General features: G+C 35.0%; 1 protein-coding gene across 1 annotated transcript in view; it reads left to right on the top strand.

The window, feature by feature from the left end:
- BAZ2B (bromodomain adjacent to zinc finger domain 2B) overlaps positions 1 to 27,694 on the top strand; it is a 306,538-nt gene that overhangs the window by 2,587 nt on the left and 276,257 nt on the right. The gene's annotated exons all lie outside the window — the stretch shown is intronic.

Below are 27,694 nucleotides of genomic sequence, written 5' to 3'. Positions count from 1 at the left end.
CCCCCCATCCCCGCCGGGGTAGTTTCAAGATACCCCCCCACCCCCACCCCGTCCGCCTACCGCTGCCCTTTTTTGCCTCCGCCCCCTCTTCCCTGTAGGACTGCTTAGCTGCGGCCGCCACCCCACCCCCGATTCGGGCGTCTTTTGCTCTCTCTCCCGTAGTAGCTTGGAGCTCAGGAGTTTACAGAAAGTGAGCTGGGGGGGCGGGGAGGGGGGCAGGTGGGACTGGGAAAAGATCTGGATACCTGGGAAGGTCTGTTTCAGTACGCAGAGGATTAGAGGAGCATAGCTTTTCCGACAGTAATGTCTGTCTCCCAGCAGTTCTTCCCCGGGAGCTGCCCCCTGCTCTCAACTCTTCTTCGGTCTTCTAGTCTTCTTGTTGCTCCCCCTCCCCCCTTCCCTTTCGCGGCTCCTCTCCTCTTAAAGTAGTTCCACGAACCCTAGATTTGGGACTTGGGAAAGGAAGGAAGTGTTCGGAGAGTCAGAGCTGGCCCTGCTGTTTGGGAGATTTTCCCTTCTTTTCTCTCCCTCTGTATTTATCTTTTGTGTGTTGCTTCCTTATAAAGAGAGAAGCAGCTGCAGTCCTTGGCCGAGTTGTTGAAATTTATCCCTTTGTGTATATTACAATATCCTCCATTTTTTCCCTCTGCCCTCTAAACAACAAGCGTTTCGCCATCTTGGGCAATTTTTATTCCCAAGTCCCTCATTTTTTTTTTCTTATTTTTTAAGGAATGGAAAGAAGCCTTAGAAAGTCGAAAAGTGTGTCTGGGTACGACTTAAAGTTTAGGGAATGTTCAGGGGGTCCAGTGACGTCATGTAAACTTTATGGAGAAATTTTCCCAGGAGTAAATTTTTAGCTTAATTTTTTTCCTGTTTTAAGCGACCATGTAAAAGGACCATGTAACTTAACAGGCTGACGATAAGCTGTGCTGCTTATTTTTGTGTTCTCTCAAAGTGAGCCCTCAGTTTCTGCACATTTTATGTTTTGGTAACAGGTGGAAAATTATGTGCAAAAAAATGGTGGAAACTTTGATAGTGTCCTTTGGTATTCACTTAGCTTTTGTCTGCATGTTTCTTATACTTTAAAGGATTTGAATGTTATTTTCAATTAGCATGTTTCCTTTCTTATTTACTCTACTCACTTCTGTGGATTTGTCTTTAATCAGCTTGGTTACCATTTACGTATACTTATTTTAGATGACTTAGATCCCCTTTTGTAATTAACTTATATTTTTTATATATGCCTTTACATTTGAAAAGATATAACTTGAAAATACCTGGAGATACTGGATACTTTAAAAATTTAGTAGCAGTATTAAGTAAAACTATTGGTGAAAATGTAGTTAGTATTTAAAAGGCAGAATAGATTTTAAAATATATTCTATAATCTCAAGTTATATGCCCTTTGTCAACAACCATTATGAAAAGATAAACAATAAAAACTGGTGTTTTAATTTGCTTGTCTAAAATAGTTTTTCACCTCACTAAAGTTCGGTTGGTCACATGATCAAACTTAATGATACACTGACTGGTATATAAATAAGAGGCACTGTAAATTGAATGGGAAAGTGGAATTCTGTCTCCTGTAGTCGTTTTCAGTCAGCATATTTACTTCTCTTCTAACAAGGACATGAAACTGTCTATTTAATTTGCATTCTCTTTGTCTTCTGGGTTGGGGAAAAACATTGACTACAGTTAACTCAAAAAAAGCTAATAGAAACATTTCTGAGTACATTGAAAAGGTTTGCCTAACACATGAAAACTTATGTTGTATGTGGTATGCTTTTATCTCTGTAGCAGTCTTATTTGGTGTTATCTGCTCTGCTATTTACTTAGGAATTTGCTTTATGTAAAACGCTATATAGAAAGCTTGACTGAATTGAGCCTGCCATTTATGTGAATTGTAGGTAGGTGAAAAATGTTTAAATAGTTAAAAGCACATAGAACAGATGGTTCTAAATTATACATGCAACAAAGGACTCGAAGATTTGGCAGATTATAAATGGCAAGCAACAGAGGATAAGCAGTTTAAGAAAATGGTAGTTAAGTACATTTGATGTCTCACACCTATTGTAAACACTGTACATATTGTCACTGTGCTGCATAATCAATAACTTAGACACATTGAGGTGCTTGTAAGTTTCAGATAGAAAAAAGTAAGATTTTACAAATGTTTGAAACGAATGGTTGAATATAAAATTATTTTAAGCCTGTGATGACAAGAGTTTTTCTTTTTTTTGGAAAATCAAATTGTATGCTTTAAAACAGGAAGTTATTTGTAAGAACTTAATATTGTTGTACTCATATAATGGTTTGAAGAGAAGTAGGAGTAGATATATATTTTGAAGTACAGAGAATAGTATATTTACTGTTATTATATGTTAAACTAGGGCTGAACTGTGTAGCAGCATTTACTCTTTCCAACACTACTGAAAAATATTTTTAGACTCTTCAGTCTTGGAAATGCATTTAATACAATACTGTTGGCATAAGTTACTAAATACATATTAAATGAAAGAAGGGTATATTTTAGTATTAATTTTTGAGTTTGTGCATAACAATAATAAGGTTTTACTTGGTAACTATAGTTTACTCAGTTTTAAAAATGGAAAGATTTGTGTGTAGGTTTTGCCTTTCTAGAAGAATCTGAGTAATTATATTTTGCATTTTCAAAAGATTTAAAATAAAAGTATTCAATTTGGCAGAAATTTGTTTTTATTTTTATAAGCCATTTATTTAAAATGCATATGAGACTGTAATGGAAACCTTGGAATTTTAATTCTGTTGCCCTTTCTCCCATTTCTTTGTTTGCATGTTTATTATAGAACTGCAGTGTAAAGGAGCAGATGTTTTGCCAAACATCCTGATGTGTTGCTTTTTCTTATGGGAGTGCATAACTGTTCCTTCTGATGCATCAACTTGACAGCTGGTTGATTTCATGGAGCTGCTAAGAAGCCATTAGTGGTGTCATTGAATTGAAACAGAACAGTCACTCCCAGCTCAAACTGCAATTGTTAATGTCTTTGTTGCTACTTTTGTGTTACTATACAAGATGTAGGATATCACAGTTGCATGAAAGTTCAGTTTTTTGTCTTATCTCCTTGAATTAGTGAAAGTATGCATTAGAAGTTGATTACTTTTAGGTTTAAAGGTTTCTCAAAGAAAGCTTTTAAGTTGTAGTTTTTGGGTTTTTGACCTAGTCCTAGCTAGAACCACCAAAAGAAGGTATGATTTAGCACAAAGTAATGTGGGGATTTTGACCCCTAGATGAAATTACATCATCAAGGTTTAATGATTTTTAATAAACTTGATGTTCTGAGGGATTAATTCAGTTACCTAGTGAGGTATTTTAAGAAGTTTTTGCTTGTATTAAATATTTTATATCATACGGTTTTAAAAATACTGTGCTTTATTTAATAAATGTTGACTTGTTGGAATAAACATTTCCTTAAACTTTTGTTGCAGAAGATAATCAGAGGAGAAAAGAATTATTGAGGAAAAGGGCAATTTGGGGTTTACTTTTCTTTATAAGGAGGTTAAAATATCATTAAATAATTGACTAGTAGTTATTAAATGATTTTAAAATTTGAAATTATATTTTTATTGTACTAGTAACTTTTATTGGTAGTTTCAGCTATCATACTTTGGTACTAAAATGGTGTTGGATCACCATTGGTGCTGAAGTGTTTTCTACTTTTTCTAATTACTTGCTTTTTTTTTTTTTTTGGTGGGAGAGGAGATAGGAAAGGAGAATGAAGAGTGATGATCTCAACAGAAAAAAACACATTTAAAAAAATTTGTGTAAAAAAACTTAAGGGTGATAAGTTTAAGGATAAAATGTAGCTTATCACTATGTTAAGAGATATTTTCTAGTTGTAATATTTATTGATTTTTAATTTTAAAATCTTTAAGTACACTAACAATTTTTCAAAGAGCTTGACATTCATAACATACTTAAAAGTTTGCTTTTAAAAGAAGTTCTTAAAATGAAATTGATAATTAGAATAGATAATTTGCTGAGGTAAATCCCATTAAAAGGACTTCTTATACAATATAAACAAATTTAAACACTTATAATACACTGCTGAGTGATTTCAGAATTATGATTTCCTGAAATAATAAGTTTTCTGAACATGCTTTTCTTTTAAATAGATCATACATTACTGAGACTAAAGGTAAAATTTATATGTGGGTAGTAATGCTTTTATATAACCTTTTAATATAATCACCATTGCAGTTTCTTAAAATTATTCTGTTACCTTAGCCTATGATTCAATTTTTGAGAAATATATTTACTCATAAAATATTTGTGTCATGTCAGATATTCATATAAACTAAATGGTAAATTGAGTTGTATATTAAATGTAAGCTTTTTTTAAAGGAATCTCAATGCTCAGCTCATTTTTAGAGATGACGTAATTTTAATTGTAGTGCAAATAAGCATCCCGTAATTTAAGTAGGAGTTTTTCCACATTAGGTTTCTTAAAGGAAAGCAGTTCTAAACAGAAGAGTCATAAAAAGTTTAAACTTTCATTCATAAGTTTTTCTGTTGACTCTATTAACTTTGGAATTATGAGCAATAAATATGTTTGATAAATTTACAATTACATATGGAGCTTAAACTAAAACAAATTTACATGACTTTTAAATGTGTTTTGAATGCTTTGTGATTTGTGGCAAGTCATAACATAGTTTGAGATGTAAAATATCTAAGAGACCTGATATTTTAAGCTAAACATTGAGCTTTTTAAATGAATAACTCTTATAAGAACATGAGGTGAAAGTAAGTACAGTTTTTATTCCACATATTTAGAATTTACTATGTAAGATAAGGTGTTTTTAATTTGTTTTTAAAAATAAATTAATGCTTTGAATAGTTGTTTTTATAATTTATGACATTTGGCTTGTACTTTGGTTTTTTAATGCCTTTCAAATAAAAATTAAATGTTAGAGATAACAGTAATAATGAAGGTAATATGCATAGATCAGAACCTTTACTAACTTTATGTATGCACACGTGTGCATGTGTATGTAAGGAAAAAGGAGCATTTTGTTTGAAGATAATTATTGTATTTCAGCTATGTGTAGACATAATTGTGTTTTTCCTCTGTTTTCTCCTCTTAACACTTTTCCACAAGCATGCACTCATTAATCAAAGACGGTGCACTCCTGCTGAGGGCAGAGAGGTTCATCAAATTGGCAGTCAGTTTGGTGTAAAGAACGGTGTCCTGAAGCTCTTAACTCGCTGGGACATAAATAAATCTAAGGTCTTTGTATGCAAACCCTGGAGGTTAATACTGTATAATTCAGTGTCCTGTCTTTGTTTTTATGATTGATGTTTTTAAATGTTTCAAGCTTGATGCAAGTCTTCTAGTAGGTCAGGTCTGACAATCTGATTGGCCGAAGTAAGAAAGCATTAGGTTGTCAGAAGGACTTTGAGTTTGCTGCAGAGATTTTGATTTTTTTCCTACGAGATCATTGTTATATTGCCTGAGCTGTTATAGGAATGTACCAATGATTGACATCCCCTGCTGTGATAATGGACCCAGTGCATGAAATGCCAATAGTTTGGTCCTATTTGTTCAGAAGCTTACTGCTATTTGTATCCTTAACAGAGCTAACATGTAGAACAAGCAGAACTACTGGGATTTCTCTGTAGAAATAGTGCTGGGATTTGGCTTTAACATGAATTGGTTGCATATTCATAATTTAAGAACAGCTGGTTACAGCAAGCACATAGTCATTTGCAAGCTATTATAAACCATTCCACTCACACATGGAGCCTGTGCTTGGTGGATTTTTTTTTTTTTTTTTTTATTGATCTACCTGCATTTAAAATCTGGTCACTGCTGCTACAGAAGCTCTTCATTTTAGCTGTGTTTGCAACATAGAACAGCTTCAATTTTAAATATTTAAACTAAATGCTGAATAAAATGAAGAAGCTTTGAAGGAACCAAATGTAAAAGGTCAATAATGTATTACTCATTATATGTCTCATCTTGGCCCAAAACAAACCAACCTAGATTGTACATCCATTGTAATTTTTGGAAAATATGTTTTATGCTTTTGCCCATAGATGAATAAATAACCAAATTATCTTTGATATGAAAATATTGTTAATTATATTTTACTAGTTAGGTATAGTTTTAAGAAACAACACAAACAATAAATTGTGATTAATTAGCGTGTAAAACAGTTTCATCTAATGTGTAGTAAAATGACTACTTTTAATTTTGAGTGGTATAAGGCAAGATAGGAAAATCAACAAGACATTACAATTGGATTAGAATGATGTTAATCCTAAAACTATAAAGCTATTCAGAATTTTTAGAAAGAATCTAATGAGGAGTCTCTTCTGCTTTTTGGGTCACTTCTGGAATATAAAGCACAGCTATACGGTTACAGTATTGAAATGACATGTGTAAGCTAGTCCAGCTATAATAGTGTTCTGCATGTTGTGCTGCCTAGTAGTGACTGAAAAGAGAGGAGAAAACCACTACATCCCGAGTTTTCACATTGAAAAGAAAATCACTTATCCCCAGTGAGAAGAGTAGGAGGAGAAAATGTTAAATGTGATTTCAGATATTCTGGTAGGAATCACAGGGAGCTCTGCCTTGATTTGTGTATGTTAAAGTAAGTAGATGCCTGAGTGATTTACAGTGGTGTGGTGATTATATCAAGCTTTCCACACAGCATAGTGTTAGGTTCACATGTGCATGCATGTGTTTGTCCCTACACTAGATGATGAAGTAGCTTTCAGCACTTCAAGGTTGAGTACCAGTCCTAAGAGTGCATTTTACTGTTTCTTGGCTTCACAAATGGCTGGATATGTTGGTAATATCACAGAATATATGGCCAAATTTAATGTAGCTGATAGTAGGCTGTACTTTTTTCTAAATAATAAATTCAAAGGTTATTAAAGGACATTTTAGTTTTGCAATAACTTTATATATATATGTATATAGTTAATTTGCCATTATTGGAGGTTGCATTAGTCATTTTGTGAATTATTCTATGCCCTTTTTTTCTCTCCCTTTTGACTATTGGCCTTTCAGTTATTTCCCTGCTCTTTAGCATCTTAACACAGAATAAGCTGAGGAAATAAAAGGAAGTAAATTTCAAATGAGTCTAGTTTCGCTTCCTCCCCCACTTCTTAGTAGATCAGATGGAGAGAAGTCCTTAGATTTTCACCAAAATGAAGGTTTAGGATTTTATTTGTCTACCTTTTCTGGTTCTCATTATAACAGATAATTAATTTAGATAAAAAGAAAAGTGAGGTAATGGATTCAATTTTTAAAATATTAGTAACCCAACAAAACAGTAGAAAATTTAACCAGTCAGTACTTGAAAACTGAATTGACTCAATAACCACAACTACAGGAGAATCACAGGTATTTGATACACTTTTATTGTTCTAGCACTAATAATAGGGGAAAAGGAGGGCAGCTACCTTCATTCATCAAGTTTGTACTGAATGCTGTCTTCAGGCATACTCGTGGAATAAAGTTTGTGAAAGCTCAGAGTAGGCGAGAGATGACTTTTGTTCGGAATCATTAGAAAAGGCTCTTTGGTTTAGGCAGCTTTGAATTAGACCAAGAAGAATGAATAAACTGAATATTCAGAGATCTGGAAGAAAGAATGCAGCTAAAATAGGACAGCCTGAGCCCCCTCTAGAACAAATTAATTCAGGCTAGATCTATTGGGCATCTGGAGTGGTTGTGCAGCCTTTTTGGGGTCACCCCAGAAGGAAGAGAAAATGTTATGGGGTCCTGCTTTTCCTCCATTGCTTTCAAAGTCTGCTGCTTGGCTTTCTCTGGAGAAGGTGGGTTGATCAGTTTCAAATCATCCATTTCAATGATAGGATTGTTGTTTGTGGAAGCCAGGTTATAACTGACAAAACTGCCCTTTCTGGTCAGAGTTATTCAAATATTGTGCTTAACGTAAGATTAACAAGAACCACTTTCTTCTCCCTCATTATATTCCTATGCTTCTATAAATGTTTTTTCTTGAAACCTAATGCATGGTCATACCTACTAAGAACATTGAGCAAAGAGGACATCACCTCTGTTTCCCTTTTTTTAGATTTAATGATGACGAACTAGCTTTCCAAGGGGGTTTGATGTCTTCTGACTCAAACACTTTTACTTCTTTTAGTTCCTTTGGATGAATGAAGGCAGACAGACATACTGGCTGCACTGTCAATAATGGGAATATCCATAAGGACAAAAAGCAACTGAATGTATAAGCCCTTACTTTAAATTACATCAGTACTGCATTTCACTTATAATAGAAATTCCACGAAGAATAGAAAATATGAAAAGGAAAGATTAAAGAAAATTCAAAGACAAATGTACAAGAAAGTGTCATAATTTTCAATGATTAGACTTTTCCATACTTCATTGTTGCTGTACTAAGATAATGAAGCTTATTCATTTTCCTTATTTGCAATATTGTGATGAACATTTACTTGAAGGGATGTGTTAGAAGAAAACCTTAAAACTTTTATGTAATCATTTCTTATCTTGATGATGATGAGTTTTGAGTAAATGGAATGTGAAAATGAGTGGAAATAGAAGGCTATCTAGTATCTGAGTTTAGAGAGAAGCCATACTTATTATCTTTTCTGGTTGAACCATGATGACATGGTTGTTGAAACATAACTTCTGGACTTCCTTGGGAAAAGGGTCATTGTTAACAAAAAAAACATTACGATGATGTAAGAAGGAGCAAAGCCTATCCTGTGCATCTGAAAAAATTAGGGAGCAGCCTGTAAGTCACAGGATAATGTATTTCTCCTTTTATGGGTTATTAGTGTAGCATAATGAAAGAAATAGGGTCTGCAAGGCAACAGTAACAGATTGTGGGTCAAATCTATTTTAAAAGAAGGGTACTGCAGAGCTAAAGGAAATGTTGAGGGTAGGCAGTAACAACGACAAAAAGAGGAGACAGTTTTAAAGAAGGCTTTTAAATGGAGTCAAGAGGAGTGTAGCACTGTTATGTAATTGAGTCCTCTTGGAAAGTATCAAGATTTTCTTCATTCTGGTCTAAGTACCTTAGCATTAAATTCCTGTGTGTTCTTATTAATATTTTTAGCAGTTGTTGAGAAAATAACTCTTATCTATAATCATACCTTGGGATTTTGAAGTAGGAAGTTGACGGGTTAGGGAAGGGCTGTGTAAACAGTAAGATAGTTTGTCCAGGAAGAGAACATGTAATAACTTTGGCCAGTTAGGTAAAAGCTCTTTCCCCTTCCCTCTCCAGAAAGAGATGTACTTGCCAAAACTCATAAAAGAGAAGAATTGGTTTAAAGAATATGTAAATGCTTTTGTACTAAGTGTGAAATGGGAGGGAAGGAGCAAAGCATGCTTGGGGGGAGGAGAGGAAGAGCTGAAGAGAATGTGACCAGAATTTCCCTGTTTTTGTTTTAAATGAAGTGTTGTTCTATGACATAGTACCTTGAATTTGACCTTTTTCATTTTAATGTGAAACACCGTTTGTGAAATAGATCATTTTTGGCAACGTATTGCAAATATTTTATTCTTAGGAGGGAGCATCTGATATGTTGCAGCTGAAGTCCAGAGATACAACTAAATTAAGTACATGGGCCTGGGTAAAAATGAATTTTTTTTATGTATTTGTAATCTTAGCACTTCACAAGTGAGCAAAAAATAATCCTGTAGCCACCCATGGAAACAATCACTAACTAGTTCCTTATGTTTAGTACTGTTGTGATATGCTAACTGTTCTGTATTAGGCAGCAGTGATTAGTTAAATAAATTGTTAGTTAAATTGCGAACAAGAATCGGGTCAGCATCTATTTTTTAATAACTAGAAACAATTCAAGGTGCCCAGAAATAAAATGCATCGTCCATGATATGCTCAAGGAGTTAATAATTTACATAGAAAGGACGTACAGAAAGTCATCTTTTGTGATTTTTATATTAGAAATTCAATTATTTATGTCAGGAAAAAAGTTTGGGGTAGGAAAGGAAAAACAATTTCTTTTTAAAATTAATTAATTAATTTTTGGCTGCATTGGGTCTTCATTGCTGTGCGCAGGCTTTCTCTAGTTGTGGTGAGCAGGGGCTACTCTTCAGTTGAGGTGTGCAGGCTTTTCATTGCTGTGGCTTCTCTTGTGGAGCATCGGCTCTAGGCCCGCGGCTTCAGTAGTTGTGGTGCTGGGGCTTAGTTGCTCTGCGGCATGTGAGATCTTCCTGGACCAGGGATTGAACCCGTGTTCCCTGCATTGGCAGGCGGATTCTTAACCACTGCGCCACCAGGGAAGTCCCGAAAAACAATTTCAATAGCCATCATTGACTTAGTGAACTTATGCTCCAAGTGGGATACATGTCCGGTGCTCTCTGTTCCTGAGTAACTCTCACAGTGGGGCATCTTGCAGTAAATGTGGCTCTTATGTCTTAATATAAATGTTTTTTGTGTATCATCATAGCTTCTAAATGCAGGCTAGCTATGGGTATCCGGAGCTCAATTACATAAATTACATCTGCTTTATTGCTGGTGGTAAAACTGGCTGTGTTGGACTTATGAGGGACAGTATAATCTCTCTCCAGTGTGGTCCATGTCAATGATATATATTTAAAATTTTAATAATATTGGAGTATGGTTGATTTAAGGTGATATTTTTAATTATATTTTAATACAACCTACTGAATAGAACCTACCACACTCCCCAGTCCACCAGTAAGATGAGTTTCTGCTGTATATGAAGGTTGCATGGTTTGAGATAGTTTATATACTTAAGTATTCCTGTCCCCCAAATGTTAAAAAAAAATTGCTTTGGATTTAAAAGGGTTCAGGGAGATGGTGAAACTTAAGTTGGGCTTTGAAGGAAGTAGTAAATATTTTAGCTTAGAACAGCAACCTGAACAAAGGACAGGATGGAGGGAAACCTACCTAGCTAAAATTTGTTTGAAAATCATGGGAGATAAAGTTAGAAAGGGGGTTGGGTTAGCTAATAGATTTTCAAGCAGAGGTGTGACATGATTAAAAAGTTGTTTTAGAAAGGTAGATTTGGAAGAAATCTGTTAACTGTATTGGAAGAAATCTGTTAACTCTATAGAAAGAAGAGGCTATTAAAAGAAAGATCAGTAATTTATTACAGAAATTCCAGTGTTGGGTGGTAACGACTAGACTAATGGCAACGTGAATGGGCAGAAGAATTGATATGAGGTACATAATTTAAAGGAATGGGGTTGGGCTAGTTGGGGGAGGTAGGAGATTGTATTACCTTACATTTAAATTAATTTCATATGACCATAACAATAATTTGATGTAGTTGAACGCTTATTTCCTCCTTTTCAGACGATGAAAGTGAAAACTAGAGAGATTGGCTGTGGCTTACCGCTCACCAGTGGTTAGATATTTTTTCTAATACATCATACAATCTCATGATGAGTTTAGCTTAAGACAAACTCTCATCTGCTTTTTAAAACCCCCTCTACTTCCTTCCTGGTATATCACATTATGTATAGATGAATAATCACATCCAGTTAGCCTAATATTTTTCATTTGCATTTATGTTTATAGCTCTGTATGTATTTATACCACTGCCAGACATCACTTTCTGAAAACCACTGGGAGATAGGAGGCAGCATACCGTATGTTATGGATCCCTGAGTGTAGACTTTCATGACTCCATGATTTTGTGTATGATCTTCCCTATATGCAATTATTATTTTCTTTCTTCTTGCTTGATAGAATCTGCTTATTTTCTATTATCCTTCTGAAGAGCTACTTTTGTGAAATCTTCCCAACTGTCTACCTCCCCACAAGATTATCAGATTCTTCCCTTTGTGCCCCAGTTGAGTGCTAATGGTGGAATACATGGTTGTGCAAATAGATTCCTTCCTTCCTACCCTTATAAAAATGCTTCAGTGAACATTTTTTATTCATAATGCTTTTATTTGTTGTTGTTTGACGTTATTTCATAGGACGAATTCCCAGAAATGCAATTGCTGGGTCAAGTGCTAGGAATATTTAAAAACTCTTAATCTACATATTGTGAATTTGGCTTTTGCAAGGATTGTATGATTTTATATCTCAGTAGCAATACATAACTTTACCTATTTACCACACTTTCATTGGATTGGGTATATTCATTATTTTTAGCCCTTGCCAATTGCGTTGCAAAAAACTGTACCTTATTTTTTATTTTATTTTTTTGGCCGTGCCACACGGCCTGCAGGATCTTAGTTCCCTGACCAGGGATTGAACCCAGACCCTCGGCAGTGAAAGCGCAGAGTCATAACCACTGGACCACCAGGGAATTCCCAAAAATGTATCTTATTTAATCTGCATTTCTGTGAATAATTAGAGTGACCATTTTTCAGTGTCTTAACCTGTTGTATTTCTCTTTTGTAGTTAGTCTTTGATGTTTACCTGTTATTGCACTGAGATCTTAGTATGTTTATGATAAACTATTTATAAATTCTTCTAAATATTAATGGTATGTTTTAATTATATTTACTATAATTATTTGGCTTTATAATAGTGTTTTAATTTACAGAAATGTGAAATATTAAATTGTCAGTTCTTTAGATTTTATAAAACATTTTATTTCTATTTTTAAGCTTAAAAATGCCCTTGGCAGAATTTTTATAGTCACATCTCATATTTTTATCTTATTTATTTATTTAATTATTTTTAAAAATAAGTTTTGGAGGACTAATTTTTCTCAATGAAGGTATAAATCTTTAGATTGAAGAGAAGCAGAGTTTTCTTTTTAAATTGAAGTGTAGTTGATGTATAGCATTTTGTTAGTTTCAGGTGTACAGCACAGTGATTCAGTTATATATATATATATTTTTTCAGATTGTTTTCCATTATAGGTTATTAGATATTGAATATAGTTCCCTGGGCCATACAGTAAATCTTTATTGCTTATCTATTTTATATATAGTAGTTTGTATCTGTTATTCCCATACTTCTAATTTATCCCTCCCCCGACTCCCTTTCCTCTTTGGTAACAATAGTTTGTTTTCTATGTCTGTGAACCTATTTCTGTTTTACATATAGATTCATTTGTATTATTTTTCAGATTCCACATATAAGTGATATCATATCATATTTGTCTTTCTCTGTCTGACTTACTTCACTTAATATGATATTCTCTAGGTCCATCCATGTTGCTGCAAATGGCAATATTTCATTCTTTTTTTATGGCTGAGTAATATTCCATTCTATATACATACTACATCTTCTTCAGCCTTTTTTTTTTTTTTTTTTTTTTTTTTTTTCGCAGTGCGGGCCTCTCACTGTTGTGGCCTCTCCCATTGCAGAGCACAGGCTCCGGATGCGCAGGCCCAGAGGCCATGGCCCATGGGCCCAGCCGCTCCGCGGCATGTGGGATCCTCCCGGACCAGGGCACGAACCCGTGTCCCCTGCATCGACAGGTGGACTCTCAACCACTGCGCCACCAGGGAAGCCCCCATACTACATCTTCTTAAACCAATAGTCTGTTAATGAGCACTTGGGTTGCTTCCATGTCTTGGCTATTGCAAATAGTGCTGCTATGAATATTGAAGTGCATGTATCTTTTCGAATTAAGAGTTTTCATCTTTTCCAGCTATATGCCCAGGAGTGGGGTTGCTGGATCCTGTGGTAACTCTATTTTTAGTTTTTTAAGGAACCTCAAGACTGTTTTCCACAGTGGCTGTACCAATTTACATTCCAACGAACAGTGTAGGAGGGTTCCCTTTTCTCTATACCACCTCCAGCATTTATTATTTGTAGGCTTTTTGATGATGGCCATTCTGACCAGCGTGAAGTGATACCTCATTGTAGTTTTGATTTGCATTTCTCTAATAATTAGTGATGTTGAGCATCTTTTCATGTGCCTCTTGACCATCTGTATGTCTTCTTTGGAGAAATGTCTATTTAGGTCTTCTGCCCATATTTTGATTGGGTTGTTTGTGTTTTTGATCTTGAGTGGTATGAGCTGTTTGTATAGTATTTTGGAAGTTAAGCCCTTGTCAGTGGCATGGTTTGTGAATATTTTCTCCCAGTCTGTAGGCTGTCTTTTTGTTTTGTTTAGGGTTTCCTTTTTGGTGCAAAAGCTTTTAAGTTTGATTAGGTCCCATTTGTTTATTTTTGCTTTTATTTCTATTGCCTTGGGAGACTGACCTAAGAATCAGTCAGAATCAGCACTGACATCACTACAATTTATGTCAGAGAATGTTTTGCCTATGTTCTCTTCTAGGAGTTCTATGGTGTCTTACATTTAGGTCTTTAAACCATTTTGAGTTGATTTTTGTATATGGTGTGAGGGTGTGAAGAAGTGTTCTAATTTCATTGATTTACATGGAGCTGTCTAGCTTTCCCAACACCACTTGCTGAAGAGACTGTCTTTTTTTTCCCATTGTATATTCTTGCCTCCTTTGTCTTAGATTAATTGACTGTAGGTGTATGGGTTTATTTCTGGACTCTCTGTTCTATTCCACTGATCCATATGTCTGTTTTTGTGCTAATACCACACTGTTTTGATTACTGTAGCTTTGTAGTATTGTCTGAAGTCTGGAATGGTTATGCTTCCAACTTTGTTCTTTTTCCTCAGGTTTAAAAAAAATTTTTTTTTATTGAACTATTGTTGATTTACAATACTATATTAGTTTCAGATGTACAACATAGTGATTCAATATTTGTATAGATAATACTCCATCTAAAGCTATTACAAAATAATAGCTATATTTCCCTGTGCTCTACAGTATATCCTTGTTGTTTATTTATTTTATACGTAGTAGTTTGTATCTCTTAATCTGATATCCCTATCTTGCCTGTCCCCCTCTCTCTACTGGTAACCACTAGATTGTTCTGTATTTTATTTTTGGCATTTAAGTCTTCCCCATTCCTTTTTGCTAGGAAAACTGTCTTTCAGTGCCCATATTAAGGCCCAACTTCCCATCACTACTTATTATCTATACTACATTTCCTCAAAATCCCTGCTATAAGGAATGTTAAACTAGATAACTAAAGGTCAGCTTTTTAAAGCGTTGTCAATTTTTTATTATTTTTTTCTACCTCTTGTAAAAGGACTCTTTCTAAAAAATATTAATTTTATTACATAGTTCTGAACATATTAAAAATAAATTTTCATTGATCAGCTAGGGTTGTCATCCTGCTAAATAATTCTATTTCTTATTAGATACCTGAATTAAGACTATTTGAGAATATAACTTGGACCTTTAAAAAATAAATTCTCATATTATATTTGAGCTGTTTGCTTGTTTATGATAAAAATAAATTGTAAATGCATCTCTACAGCTTGCCAGTTATTCCTTCTTACAATTAATCATGTTCATTGCCCTTTGATTTTTCTTTTTTTATATTCATTTTATTGTTTATTTTCTAACTTTAAAAAAAATTGAGGTATAGGGGCTTCCTTGGTGGTCCAGTGGCTAAGATTCTGCCCTCCCAGTGAAGGGGGCCTGGGTTTGATCCCTGGTCAGGGAACTAGATCCCACATGCCGCAACTAAGGGTTTGCATGCCACAACTAAAGATCCTGCATGCCGCAATTAAAAGATCCTGCATGCCGCAAGGAAGATCCCGCATGTGGCAAAAGAAGATCCAGTGTGCCGCAACTAAGACCTGGCACAGCCAAATAAATAAATAAATAAATATTTTTTTTTAAAAAGGAGCACTCTAAAAAAATAATTGAGGTATGATTGACATATTATATTAGTTTCAGAAGTACAACATGACTTTTCTTAAAATTAAAAGTATATTTTTTACTAAAAAATATTCTCAGTTTTGAAAAACACAGAAAAGTATTAAGATAAAACTTTCAAATATCCAAAATTCTATTATTTGCTTTTTAAATTTATTTTATGTTGAAGTTTATATAGTGAAATGAAAGTGTTCATAAATGAAACAGCAAGTTAGTGTGATGAACCTCCCCTCTAAAAGGTGTAAATGGGGGGAGTGAGCATGGAGTGAAATACTTTTGTGATATCAACTAAGAAAGAACCAAAAAAACCCATTGGATTAAGTGATAAGAACATTGGTGACCTTGGCAATAATAGTTTCAGTGGAATGGTTTGGACTAAAGGTGAAGAAATAGAAACATGGAGTTTAGATAGCTTTTCTTTCTTTCCTTCTTTTCTTTTCTTTTTTGTAAAGGAAAAGGAAAAGAGATTGGGAAGTGTTCAGGAAGGAAATGTGGGCTTGAAGATGACTTTCTTAATAATGAAAATAAAGATATAGCGGCAGGAAATATGATTCAGAAATTCTCTGAGAAGTGAGAAGAAACAGGTTCCAGACCCATGTTAGACTGATTGACATTAACTAGAAGGAGGAGTACTTCTGTAATTAGAGGGAATTGGAAAATCTGTGGATGTATACAACAGTGACATTGCAGCTTTGGTGGAAAGAAATATCAGAGAGTTCAGGTTCCAAATATCAGAAATTCTTCAACCAGAAATGGCTTTTTGCTGTTTTTTAATAAAACAAAGTTTTAATTTCCAATCTTTTTTCTATGTATGCATGTATATATGTATATGTCAATATATACATATATATTTTACAAAGTAGCAATGTTATATGTAGTTTTGCATTCTCCTTTTTACACTTTATTTTCTTTTTGGATTATATTATGAGCATTTTCTCATGTCATTAAATATTTTTAAATAGCATATCATAATTGATTCAACTATAAGTTTGGGACATTTAAATTGTTTTTGGTTAGCATATGTTACAATATATAATGGAATAATATTACATCAAACATCCCTAAGCCTTTTTGCATATTCTAATTTATTTCCTTACGATACATTCCTGGAGATTGAATTGCTGTGTCAAAGCATATGAATATTTTACATATACGCAGCAGTATTCTGGTATTCTGGTAAATGTTAACAACTGGCTTGTGTGTCTGGTGTAGGGAGCCCTGATTTGTAGTGTGTGTTGTTTTCTTTGGTATAATACTCCAAACATGATCTATTGCAATCCAACAACTTAATACCACTGAACAGATATGAGATGTGCAGTCATACAACCATTATATAGTATTTACACCAAACTGATAAAGTAGACGTAAATGATGTCAACAGCATAGGCAATAATAAAATGTAGTAAAATAAGTGAGGTAATTAGGGAGTGATCAGTTTTAAGTGTTTATTACCTTATTTTTAATATAATTTATTGAATGGTAAGTTTATATAATTTAACTTTTAATAATGACTATGTTTAACAACTGGGTTGCAAAATTCCTGAAAATTTAACAATTGGCTCTTGTGAGCCATTATGAGTAAGCTCCAGCACACCACTGCTAGGTTATCTTTTTTTTCTTTTAATCCTCCTCTTCCTTTCCTCTTCTCCTTCCTTCTTCCCTTTTCTGATATTTATGGTGGAATTTTTCTTCCAAGATTGCTGTTTTCAATATAGGAAGAAATATAAATACTTAGAAAACAAATGTTTTATTCTTTTTGTTTATGGCTTCGAGGTTAATCTTGCTTTACTCTTGAATTTTATTATAGATGGACTCTATTCAAGTGAAAGAAGTAAAGTGTGGATTCCCAGCTTTTTTTCCCCAAAACTCTCTTATTGTTTCTAATAATTTTTTACTTGATTCTCTAGGATTTTCTAGATATATAATTATATTATGCAAATAAAGATAACTTTCCTGCCTTTGATTCTAGTACTTATAACTTTATTTTTCTGTGTAAAGAATAAAGTTGGTCAGTACCTACAAAGCAGTGTTAACATTGAGCATCCTTATTTTTTCCAGATTTTGGAAATGCTTCAAATACTGTATCATCGCCTATTGGCTTCTTTAATGATGGCATTTCCCTCACTAGTTTTGGCGCTTTTTTGGTGGCTTTTGGTTTGTTATATGTGTTTATGAAAATCACATTAAGCAAGTATCCATTTATTTCTATTTTATTAAGACTTAAAAAATTCAGAAAGGAAGTTTAATTTTATTTAAATGCATGAGCAGCTTGGTAATTCTTGATGACCTTCTTCATTTATCTTAGTGTTGTTTAAGTTGGTTTGGTTGGTTTTTGTTTTCTATTTTGTGCTAGAGGTTTAGATATTGATGGCCTTTGATATTTGGGGTAAGCAACAAGGGGACCTGAGCAACAGAAAATAAAATTCAGATATGTTTTCCCCTAGAACTTTTTCTCTGAATCTCTTGAGATCTGTGCTGTGGGTGTACCTGTGATCCTATGTTTGAGGGTCAGCCTTTGATTTTAGCAGTTCTACTGCTTCATCCTGGCTGACCTGTGAATGGGGCCGTGGGAGGGGGCAGCAGGAAGAGGAGAATGGCCTCTCTAATACTGTGGATTATGAGTTTTTTATGGTAAGTCAGTGCTTACTTATGTCTGCCTAGTCAGACTTGATCATTACCTGCAAAAAAATGTCTCTTTTTCAACCCTAATGACTGGTTGAGGAAAATTAAAACAATGAGGCCAAAATGTAGCCCATGATGTTTTTCTGCTATGCGAACATGGGTCCCAAGCTCTGTGATTCCCACTTCTCGTTATAGGCCTTCCATGTCCCTAAACTTTAATTCTGCAAGTTACGAGTTAGGGTATTTCAGAATATTCTCAATTATTTCCTAAAATCTACACCTTGTACTCTTGGGGCATATATGTATAAAATAAAAATCTTTTTATAATATTGGTATTTTCCCTGGATTCTTGAATAATGGCATTTCCCTCACTAATTTTGGTCCTTTTTGGTGGATTTTTGGCAGTGATTATGTGAATGGATGCTATCTTATTCAGATTTTAAAGCTCTTTTCACATATCCAAAATATTCTCCTCAGAAGAGCTTATACCATTTTAAACTACTGCTGCTGGACTTTGAGAATTTTTTTCATTGTATTCTTAATGGGAGTAATTTCATTTTAATTTGTATATCCTTCATTGTTATCGATAATCATAGGTTCCTAAATATATTGGGGTATGATATTTATGTTTGAATTGTTTAGAAGGAGTGGTTTTGGCAAGAGTTTTGGAGTAATGTGATAGCAGTAATCCCCAAATAGCTGGTGTCATTGTAAAGTATGGTTGGTTATTTTCACAGGTGCAACAAGAGTTAACCATGTAGGCCTCCTTGAGTTGGCTTTTGCAAATCTAGAGCCCATACACTACTGTACAACTATTAAGGCTACAACATTAACTTGACTGTAACTTTCCATAGGGAATCTCAGCTAGGACATTTAAAAGCTACTGTTATTTGCTTTCCTCAGGCTAGGAAAGCAAGCCCAGGACACTACCAGATTTCACCTATAGAAGTACCCTTAAATATCCCTCAAATTTCTTAAGGTTCCTAGCCTGCCACAAGTGATCTTCCTTATCACATGTAAGACTGAGCCTTGTAAGCCAGGGACCAGGCCAGGTTTCCTGCAAGGGCTCTCTAGGCATTGGATCCTTAAGCCGACCTTAGTTTCTTACAAATACCTGTTTAAATGAGCATTGTTCTCAAATGTGATACTCTAGGTAAAAAAACTTGGGTTGCTTAATAGATTTTTCCAATTATATCCTAATAAAAAGGAGGACAGATTCTTAACTGTATCTGTGCAGATATCTCTACTGCCATGAAACGGTGATTCTCTAAAGAGTTTCTGAATTCTAAGGGTTAGAAAGAGTCATAATATATATTTTTTTCAGATAATATTTTTAAAGCTTCATTTTAGTTTACAAAAGCAGAGTTTACTAAAGTGTTGTGGTTATAGATAGCTTAAGAAGAAAGAAAACAGAACACTAAAACATTATCAACAATATTCCAGTCAAATAAACTTTCTATAGTCAGTTCATTCAGTACTATGTGTGTAGTTTTTGTTGTTGTTTCTCTGGAGCTTGGGTTAGCTGTCTGTTGTTATGAACGTTTCTGCTTCTAGACTAAAAAGAGTCCTGGAAATTTTTACTTAGTCCAAAGATGGTCTGAAAGTTGTTCGAGAGATGTCACCAAAAAGCCTTACCGATATTTTATTCTTTGAAGTGTTAATAGTTACAAGTACCTGGCACAATTCTTTCCACAAGCTCTGAAAGTTTTTTGTTGAAGACACAAACTTTCGCTTATAGCTTATGGCAGAGCTTTCAAGGAAACATCAAAGTAAAACAAAAGCTGTCTGTGGAAAACAAGAGACTTAATGGCTGTGGTTAATTTGTTACTCTAATTCATAATATGAAAATGGAAGAGAGTAAAATTCTCTATTGGGGTATGGTATGTAAATATGTCATAAAAGTTTTGATCAGCATTTCCCCTGAGGGTAAAAATATAATGGACAGTGAGGGCATTGACACATCTCCAGGGACTTCTCACAACAAAAAATTTCTGAAATATTTACATTAATAACATGTTACTTATACAGACTTAACCTAGGAAAGGATAGGTGTCTTTTTTGATTTGACAACTTTTCCCATGTGACTCTTAGAATAGTAACATATAAAACAAACCTAATTCTTTCTAACACCTCTGTTTTTATAAGGTGAAGCAACAAGTCTTTTTGGCTTTCTTGAGGCACCCTGGGAAATCTCAAAGATAGGTTAGTATAAAATATTGTAAAACGTTTTATATAGTCTATATTTAGGATATGATTAGGAAAATGCAAAATTGAGAGTTGTTAGAAGATTTGGGGCTTGATAAAAATAGAATCATGGGTACCTGAGAAATAATATTTGGTTATCTGTTTAATCAAAGTAACATTAAAAATAAACATAGAAGATAATATGTTTGCTGATTCATAAGTGAGGAGGAACCTTTATTACTTTTTTTTTCTTTAGATAATCAAGGAAGTAAAAAAGTGAGCATAAAGCACAGAAAATTATTCTGGTAGGACACAGCATTTCTACTCTTTACGCACACTGCACAGAAGGTATGGAATAGCCTTTCATATTGAAGATAAAGGTATTAATCAGTACCTCAAGGAAGCAAGCCCATCAACATTGAATGAAATTTGCTAAAATTTAAAATGTTTCATAGCTTCTTTTCAGAATTGGCTGTTATAAATCAAGGCAAACAAAATTCACTTTCCAAGTTAGGTCCTTCTTTATTGTCTTTCATGTTCTGGAATAAACCAGACACTTCATTTGAGGTTAGTGGTTCTCTCTAAGGGGATCTGCGAGGTCAAAACAATATTTGTAACAATATTAAGATGTTATTTGTATTATTGTGCAATACATTAATCTTTGCTATTTTCAAATGTATCAGTAAATAAGTATTTAAAATAATACCTCGGTTTTAATTTCCAATATGGTAAACATCAATAGCTATAATCCATATAAAATAAAAGCTCTTTGGAGTCCTCAATAATTTCTAAGAGTGGAATGGGGTCTGGAGACCAAAAAAGCCCAAGAATCCCTTCTTTGGGATGAAACACTTTTTTTTTTTTTTTGACAAATAAATGCACATACTCAGTTGTACTTCTCTGTCACTGTTGCTCCTAAGGTAGCCTCTACTGCTCATATTGATTGTACCTTTTAGCTAAACTAATTTCTGTTTCACAGAGAAAAGTTAGGGGTGGGTAATTGAGAACTGTCTGCCATACACCAGCATTTTAGCAGACTAGCAGAGCTCTTGATCACACACAAGACAACTTTTTATAGCCATATAAATGCCTTTAAACCTTAAAGAGGCAAAAATTGACACTTTCATTAACATGACCCAGAACTATAGCCTGTCAATATTAAAATAAGAAGCAAAAGTATATAAGCTTAAAACTATGCTTAGTAATTAATGTTTCAGTATTTTATCTTACTTAGATTTTTTTTCTAGGACTCTAATAATCATCATGTAGTTAACTCAATTTAATATCAGTCCAAGGCTTTAGGTTACCTAAAGATCTTGAAATTACCTTCAAGCTGCCATGCTACAAAATAGTTACTGCTGAAGAAAAATTTTGCTAGAATAATGATCCAGTTTATTAGAACATAGAAATTTTTCAAAATTATAAACATTGTATGGGATTAATTTTAGCTTATTGGGTTAAAGCTATAACTTTTTTTAAACAAAATTTATTAAATTAATCTATTTACCAAAGATTTGCCTTAATTATGCAAACTTGGGTTCTTAAAAGGTCCTGACTTTGTTTTTATTAAGTATTTTTAAAATTTGTTTTGTAATGCACATTTAAAATATTAGAAGTTCAGTTTTTTATTCTCTGAGAAATTTGGTTTAAAGACAATGAAAGGCCTGGAAATGGATAGTGGTGGTACTGCACTATATGAATGTACTTAATACCACTGAAATGTACATTTAAAAATTATTACAGTGGTAAATGATATGTTATATATATTTTACCACCAAAAAAAAAAAGACAACGAAAGGCACAGATAACTAGGTAAGATGTCCTCGATGGGATATCAGCAATCTTTCTTTGCCTTTGGTAAGTCTTCCACAATTTTTCCTCTTAGGAACATTATTACAAGAGAGGTTAGATTTGGATGTGCAGAACTAAAGGTACAGTTCAGATTGTCTATAGGTAAAGATGAGATGCAAAAACTTGGCCAACGTTTGAATGTTCACTGTGGAAAACAGTGGTAGATAGGGTTGAAATATAGCTTTTGGACATACTCTTTGTTTTCTGATGTTTACAGGTTAGGAGATCATATGTCTTATAAATGAACATTAAAAAAATTATTTCATTTGTCACAAGGAGATCGGGGCTTACAATTTTTCTGTTTCCCTCAGCAGTAGGGCAAGCCCATTTGGTAGGAGTTTTGGCCAAACTGCATTATATTTTAGTGCTTTACTTTGTGATATATTTGTCAAGTATTTGCTAAAGTCAAGGAACTCTTAGAGTTGGGATGGGAGAAAATAAAAAGATGAATAAGATACTTTATTGATTATCTAATTCTGTTTAGCAAAAAATTTCTAAGATTTAGCAGCTTAAAACAACAAATATTTATTTCAGTTTCTGGGGGTCAGGAATCTGGGATTAATTAAGGTGGTTTTAGCTCGGGTTTTCTCACGAGGTAGCTGTCAAGTCTGTTGGGACAGCAGTCATCTCAAGTCTCAGCTGTGGCTGGCAGCTCTGCTGCCAAGCTCACAGGTTACTGGCCGACCTCAGTTCCTTGTTGGCTTTGGCAGGAGGCCTCAGTTCTTTGTCACATGGTCATTTCCATAGTGCTGCTTCTGACATGGCAGGTTACTGCCCCCAGAGTGAGTGATGAGAGACAAGAGACAGAGACTCTTTGCAGTGACAGTGTTTTGAGAGAGGAAGAAAACTTTGAACATAAAGCAATTTGGAAATGAATAAACAGTTTAAAAATTCTAATAAAGTCATGATTTTGGATACTCACAAACTTAAGACTAAGATCCCAGAAATACTTAGAAAATATACTGAAGAAATTTCCATTCTAAACACATTGTATGTATTTCGCTGGTATAAGGTGTGTGTGTGTGTGTATACAGGAAAGGTTCATATCAGTATTAACAGAAGGTTTATTTTCATTCTTAAAGATATCTGCTTTGCTTGACTTAAAAAGTCATATTAGGATCACTATTTCAAAGAAAAATCTTAAAATCAAGTTCTATTTAGGATCACAAAATAAGGTATCATATTTAAAAGCCTTAAATCTAGTACTATGAATTTTGTTCTAGAAAGTGAATCAGGACACTTGGTGATTCTAGGTTTTTGTTTTGTTTTTGTGGCCACCCATGGTGGGAGTGGAATCAAATTTTTAGCAAAGTTAAAAGTAAAATGTAAATAATTCTCAATGAAAACAATCAAAGGAAAAATACTGGACTGGTAGGCTCCTTCCTTTGAGTGTCTTTAAGATTGTATGAACTATGATTCCCTTCTTCCTTTTTACATTTTAGATTTTCTTAAAATGAAATTACTATATATGCCATTCAATACTTGACTCTCACTACTTAACTGTTAAAGTGTTTGCTTCTGCTTCCTGATTCTACCTTTGTTACCATAGAAACAGAAGCAGACTAGGGAACTTTTAAGATGGCCAGCAACTGAAATTAATGAGCATTCTAACTCATCACCTGTAGTTGTCGTATCCCATTCCTACTCCTGTTTTAATAGAAATAAACAGGCAACATAAGGCCTATTGACTAGGAGGCCTTAAAAAAAGTAGAAAGGACAAACCAACAGATAGACAGACACCTTTATTCTTCACCTGTGTGTGCTCCCCCAACCCCGTGAGGCCCCCAGGAGGATAGTCAGCCCTGCTTCAGCGGTACCTGGGCCCTCACACCTGCCCGCCCTGTGCAAGTGTTCGGCACCAGCCCTGAGGAACATGCTGAGGCCATGGAGCGTGTGAAGAAGGCCAAGGTGAGGCTGCTGCACAACTGGGCAGACGCTGACCAGCGCAGTGCTTGTGTGCAGGGGCTTGGGGTGGAGGGGGCACAGGGCTGGGTCCACGCTGAGCTCAGAGAGGCCCTCACACCCCCACCCACCCATAGGCTCCCACAGGGAGGGGAAAAAAAAGACGGGAACTTAACTCATTTGCTTCAGACTTCTTCACTTGCCTAGAAAGAAAGCTACAATATGATGAAAGAGCTTTTCTAATAGCTTGGGAAAGAGATTTTCATTCTTGTGAAATGGTTAGACCACTTCCCATTCCATACTATTATACATTAAAATGTTTATAATGTGCTTTTCATTTGTAGGTATTAAAATAATACATGTTTTTCTGGGGGATGAGTTTTGATATTATTTTGATTGTTAGCCTCCTGTGGTCAAAATTTTTTTTACACGTTATTTAAGTGAACCTTGAAAAATAGATACAGATCTTAAACTCTGTAAGAAGGTATTAAAATATTAAATTTAACCAGACTGTTATTTGTTTATCATGTCAAGAAATAAATGTTTTAAAATAGTTAAATTTTAGGAAGTTCCCTGGCGGTCCAGTGGTTAGGACTCGGCGCTTTCACTTCCGGGGTCACGTTCGATCCATGGTCGGGGAACTAGGATCCTGCCAGCTACATGGCGTGGCCAAAAAAAAAGTTATATTTTAAAATGTAAAATGTCATGTTTTAAGGCTAGTTAGCAGCTTTTAAAACGTGCTTCTTTGCATTTTTTGTTTTCCTCTTGAAATGTAGATAAATCTGATAATGTCCATATTGGGAATAGATGAATTATTAGAGATTGCTAGAAGTTTGCTTCCTTCATTTCCCCCCCCTTTTTTTTGTAATTAAGAAATAGCATACCTTTTGGAATTTTTTGCTTTAGAAACCTAAATTAAAGTTTCCTTCCTCTGGTTGTTGCCTTTAAAAATTTTAATTCTTATATTGAATCTACCTTATAGATTTATTTTTTGTTTGGTTTTGAAGAACTTTTACTTGGTTTTCCTTTGGGTGACTAACAAAACAGTGGTCCCTAGGTTGGGCATTGTTTCCAGGACCCCTGTGGATACCAAAGTCTGTGGATGCTCATGTCCCTTATATAAAATTGCATAGTATTTGCATATAAATCCTCCTGTGTATATATATATATATATATATATATATATATATATTTGAGTTTAAAATAACACTTAATTTCCTTTGCCATGATTCTCTTACTAGCCATTAAAATAAGCCCAAGCCAAATTTATCACTTTTAAAAAATATACTGAGTTAGGACATCTGTGCATATTGTGTCCACTTTCTTGGGAGTTAACTGATGTTTATGAATCCCAGGAAGGCTAGTTCTGGGAGGGATTGTGGAAGGTTAACAGTGACAGCATCAAACATCTCCCCTATCAGTGTGAAGACTGTGATGTATCATTATAGGATGATCTCCAGCCAGTTATCTCGACTCTCTGGGTTTCGGTGTTCTCACTGGTTAAAATCGGACGCCTGTGTACTTTAAATCATCTCTAGATTACTTATAATACCTAATACTATGTAAATGCTATGTAAATAGTTGTAAATACAACATAACGGCTATGTAAATAGTTTCTGGATTTGGGGCAAATTCAAGTTTTGCTTTTTGGAACTCTCTGGAATTTTTTTTTTCCAAAGATTTTTTGATCCTCGGTTGAATCTGTGAATGTGGAACCTTCAGATATGGGACCTGTGGATACTGAGGGTCAACTGTAGTTGCTTCTTGCTGGGTGACCTTTGTTAGGGTATTGTCTTTAAATCTGGTTCACTCTTAATTCTTCTTAGACTACATGATTTTTAGCCTCCAGTCTTCTATATTAATGGTCTTGTTCTGAACTATTTTTGATTGTGCTTCCCTATCGGTTAAAATGTTTTGGATCATAGATCACCAATATATGTACATTTTTAATGAACTACATAAATTTAATAATATTCTAATATAGTATGTAGGATATATGATGTATTAATGAATATAAATGAAAATAAAATGAGATAAAGATGATATAAATAGGATCCTAAAATAGTTTGCTAATGATGAAGACTTTATATTATTAACCAGTTTCTCGAAGTGCATCGAACATGTAGGGGGACAGTTGTTAACAATAGTAGATATCTATATTTCAAATGATGTATTGTTAAACTCATAGTTATTTTTAGCTGCGGTCATCCTTGTTTATTCCTCATAATGTGGCTGATAACTTGGAGCAGAAGCATCAGCTTTGGCATTTTCATGTTGTCTCTTGTGACTTTATTACTAGTATTATATTCTGTCCTAGTCCTTTTAGCCTGATGTAAGAGAATACCATAGATTGGGTGGCTTGTAAACCACAGAAATTTATTTCTCACAGTTCTGGAGGCTGTGAGATCAAGATCAAGGCGCTGGCAGATTCCAAGTCTGGTGACAGCCTGCTTCCTGGTTCCATAGACCATGGCCATCTTGTTTTGCTGTGTCCTCATGTGGTTGGGGGAGCAACGGAGCTCTTTGGGGCCTCTTTTTTTTTTTTTTCGGTACGTGGGCCTCTCACTGTTGTGGCCTCTCCCCTTGCGGAGCACAGGCTCCGGACCCGCAGGCTCAGCGGCCATGGCTCACGGGCCCAGCCGCTCAGCGGCATGTGGGATCTTCCCAGACCGGGGCACGAACCCGTGTCCCCTGCATCGGCAGGCGGGCTCTCAACTACTGCGCCACCAGGGAAGCCTGGGGCCTCTTTTTATATCGGCACTAATCTCATTCATAAGGGCTCTGTCCTCATATCTTAATGTTAGCTAGCAAGGGGTCACTGCCTGATTCACATAGTAGCCGGTACTATGGTACAGGCTTTTGAGAAAAGAAACAGCTTTATTGTCATGTGAGCTGGCAAGGCTCAAATCTGTCTCTAAGATCTAGGGTTTGGTCAAGCTTTTATGAGTTAGCTGGTAGGGTTGGTATGTGGATCTTCCAATTGGAGAGCTTTGGAACCTGGCCATTTATGGTAAAGGGGCTTCAACATCTCATCTTCCTGGACGATGGACCCTTTGCTTCTGAATGGGTTCCAGCGTTCTGGTTCCGGTCAAGTCCCGGTCCTTTGGTTCTGTGGAGCGGGGGATAAGCTTTGATTCCAGGTGTATTTGAGGTCAAAATTTTCTCCTCTGCACATGCTTCAGCTGCATGATTGGTGGTTTTGTTCTGTAGTCTCTTAATAAACAACTCAGTTATCCTTTTAGAAACAGGATAGGGTCAGTTTGTGCTGGTTATACAATTATCTCCCAGAGGCCCTCCCTCTTTTTTTTTTTTTTTTTTTGCGGTACGCGGGCCTCTCACTGTTGTGGCCTCTCCCATTGCGGAGCACAGGCTCCGGACGCGCAGGCTCAGCAGCCATGGCTCACGGGCCCAGCCGCTGCGCGGCATGTGGGATCTTCCCGGACCGGGGCACG

Source organism: Physeter macrocephalus, chromosome 2, assembly GCF_002837175.3.
Source record: "Physeter macrocephalus isolate SW-GA chromosome 2, ASM283717v5, whole genome shotgun sequence".
NCBI lineage: Eukaryota > Metazoa > Chordata > Mammalia > Artiodactyla > Physeteridae > Physeter > Physeter macrocephalus.
The sequence above is the reverse complement of the archived record's forward strand: the minus strand, read 5'-3'. Positions and strand labels throughout refer to the sequence as shown.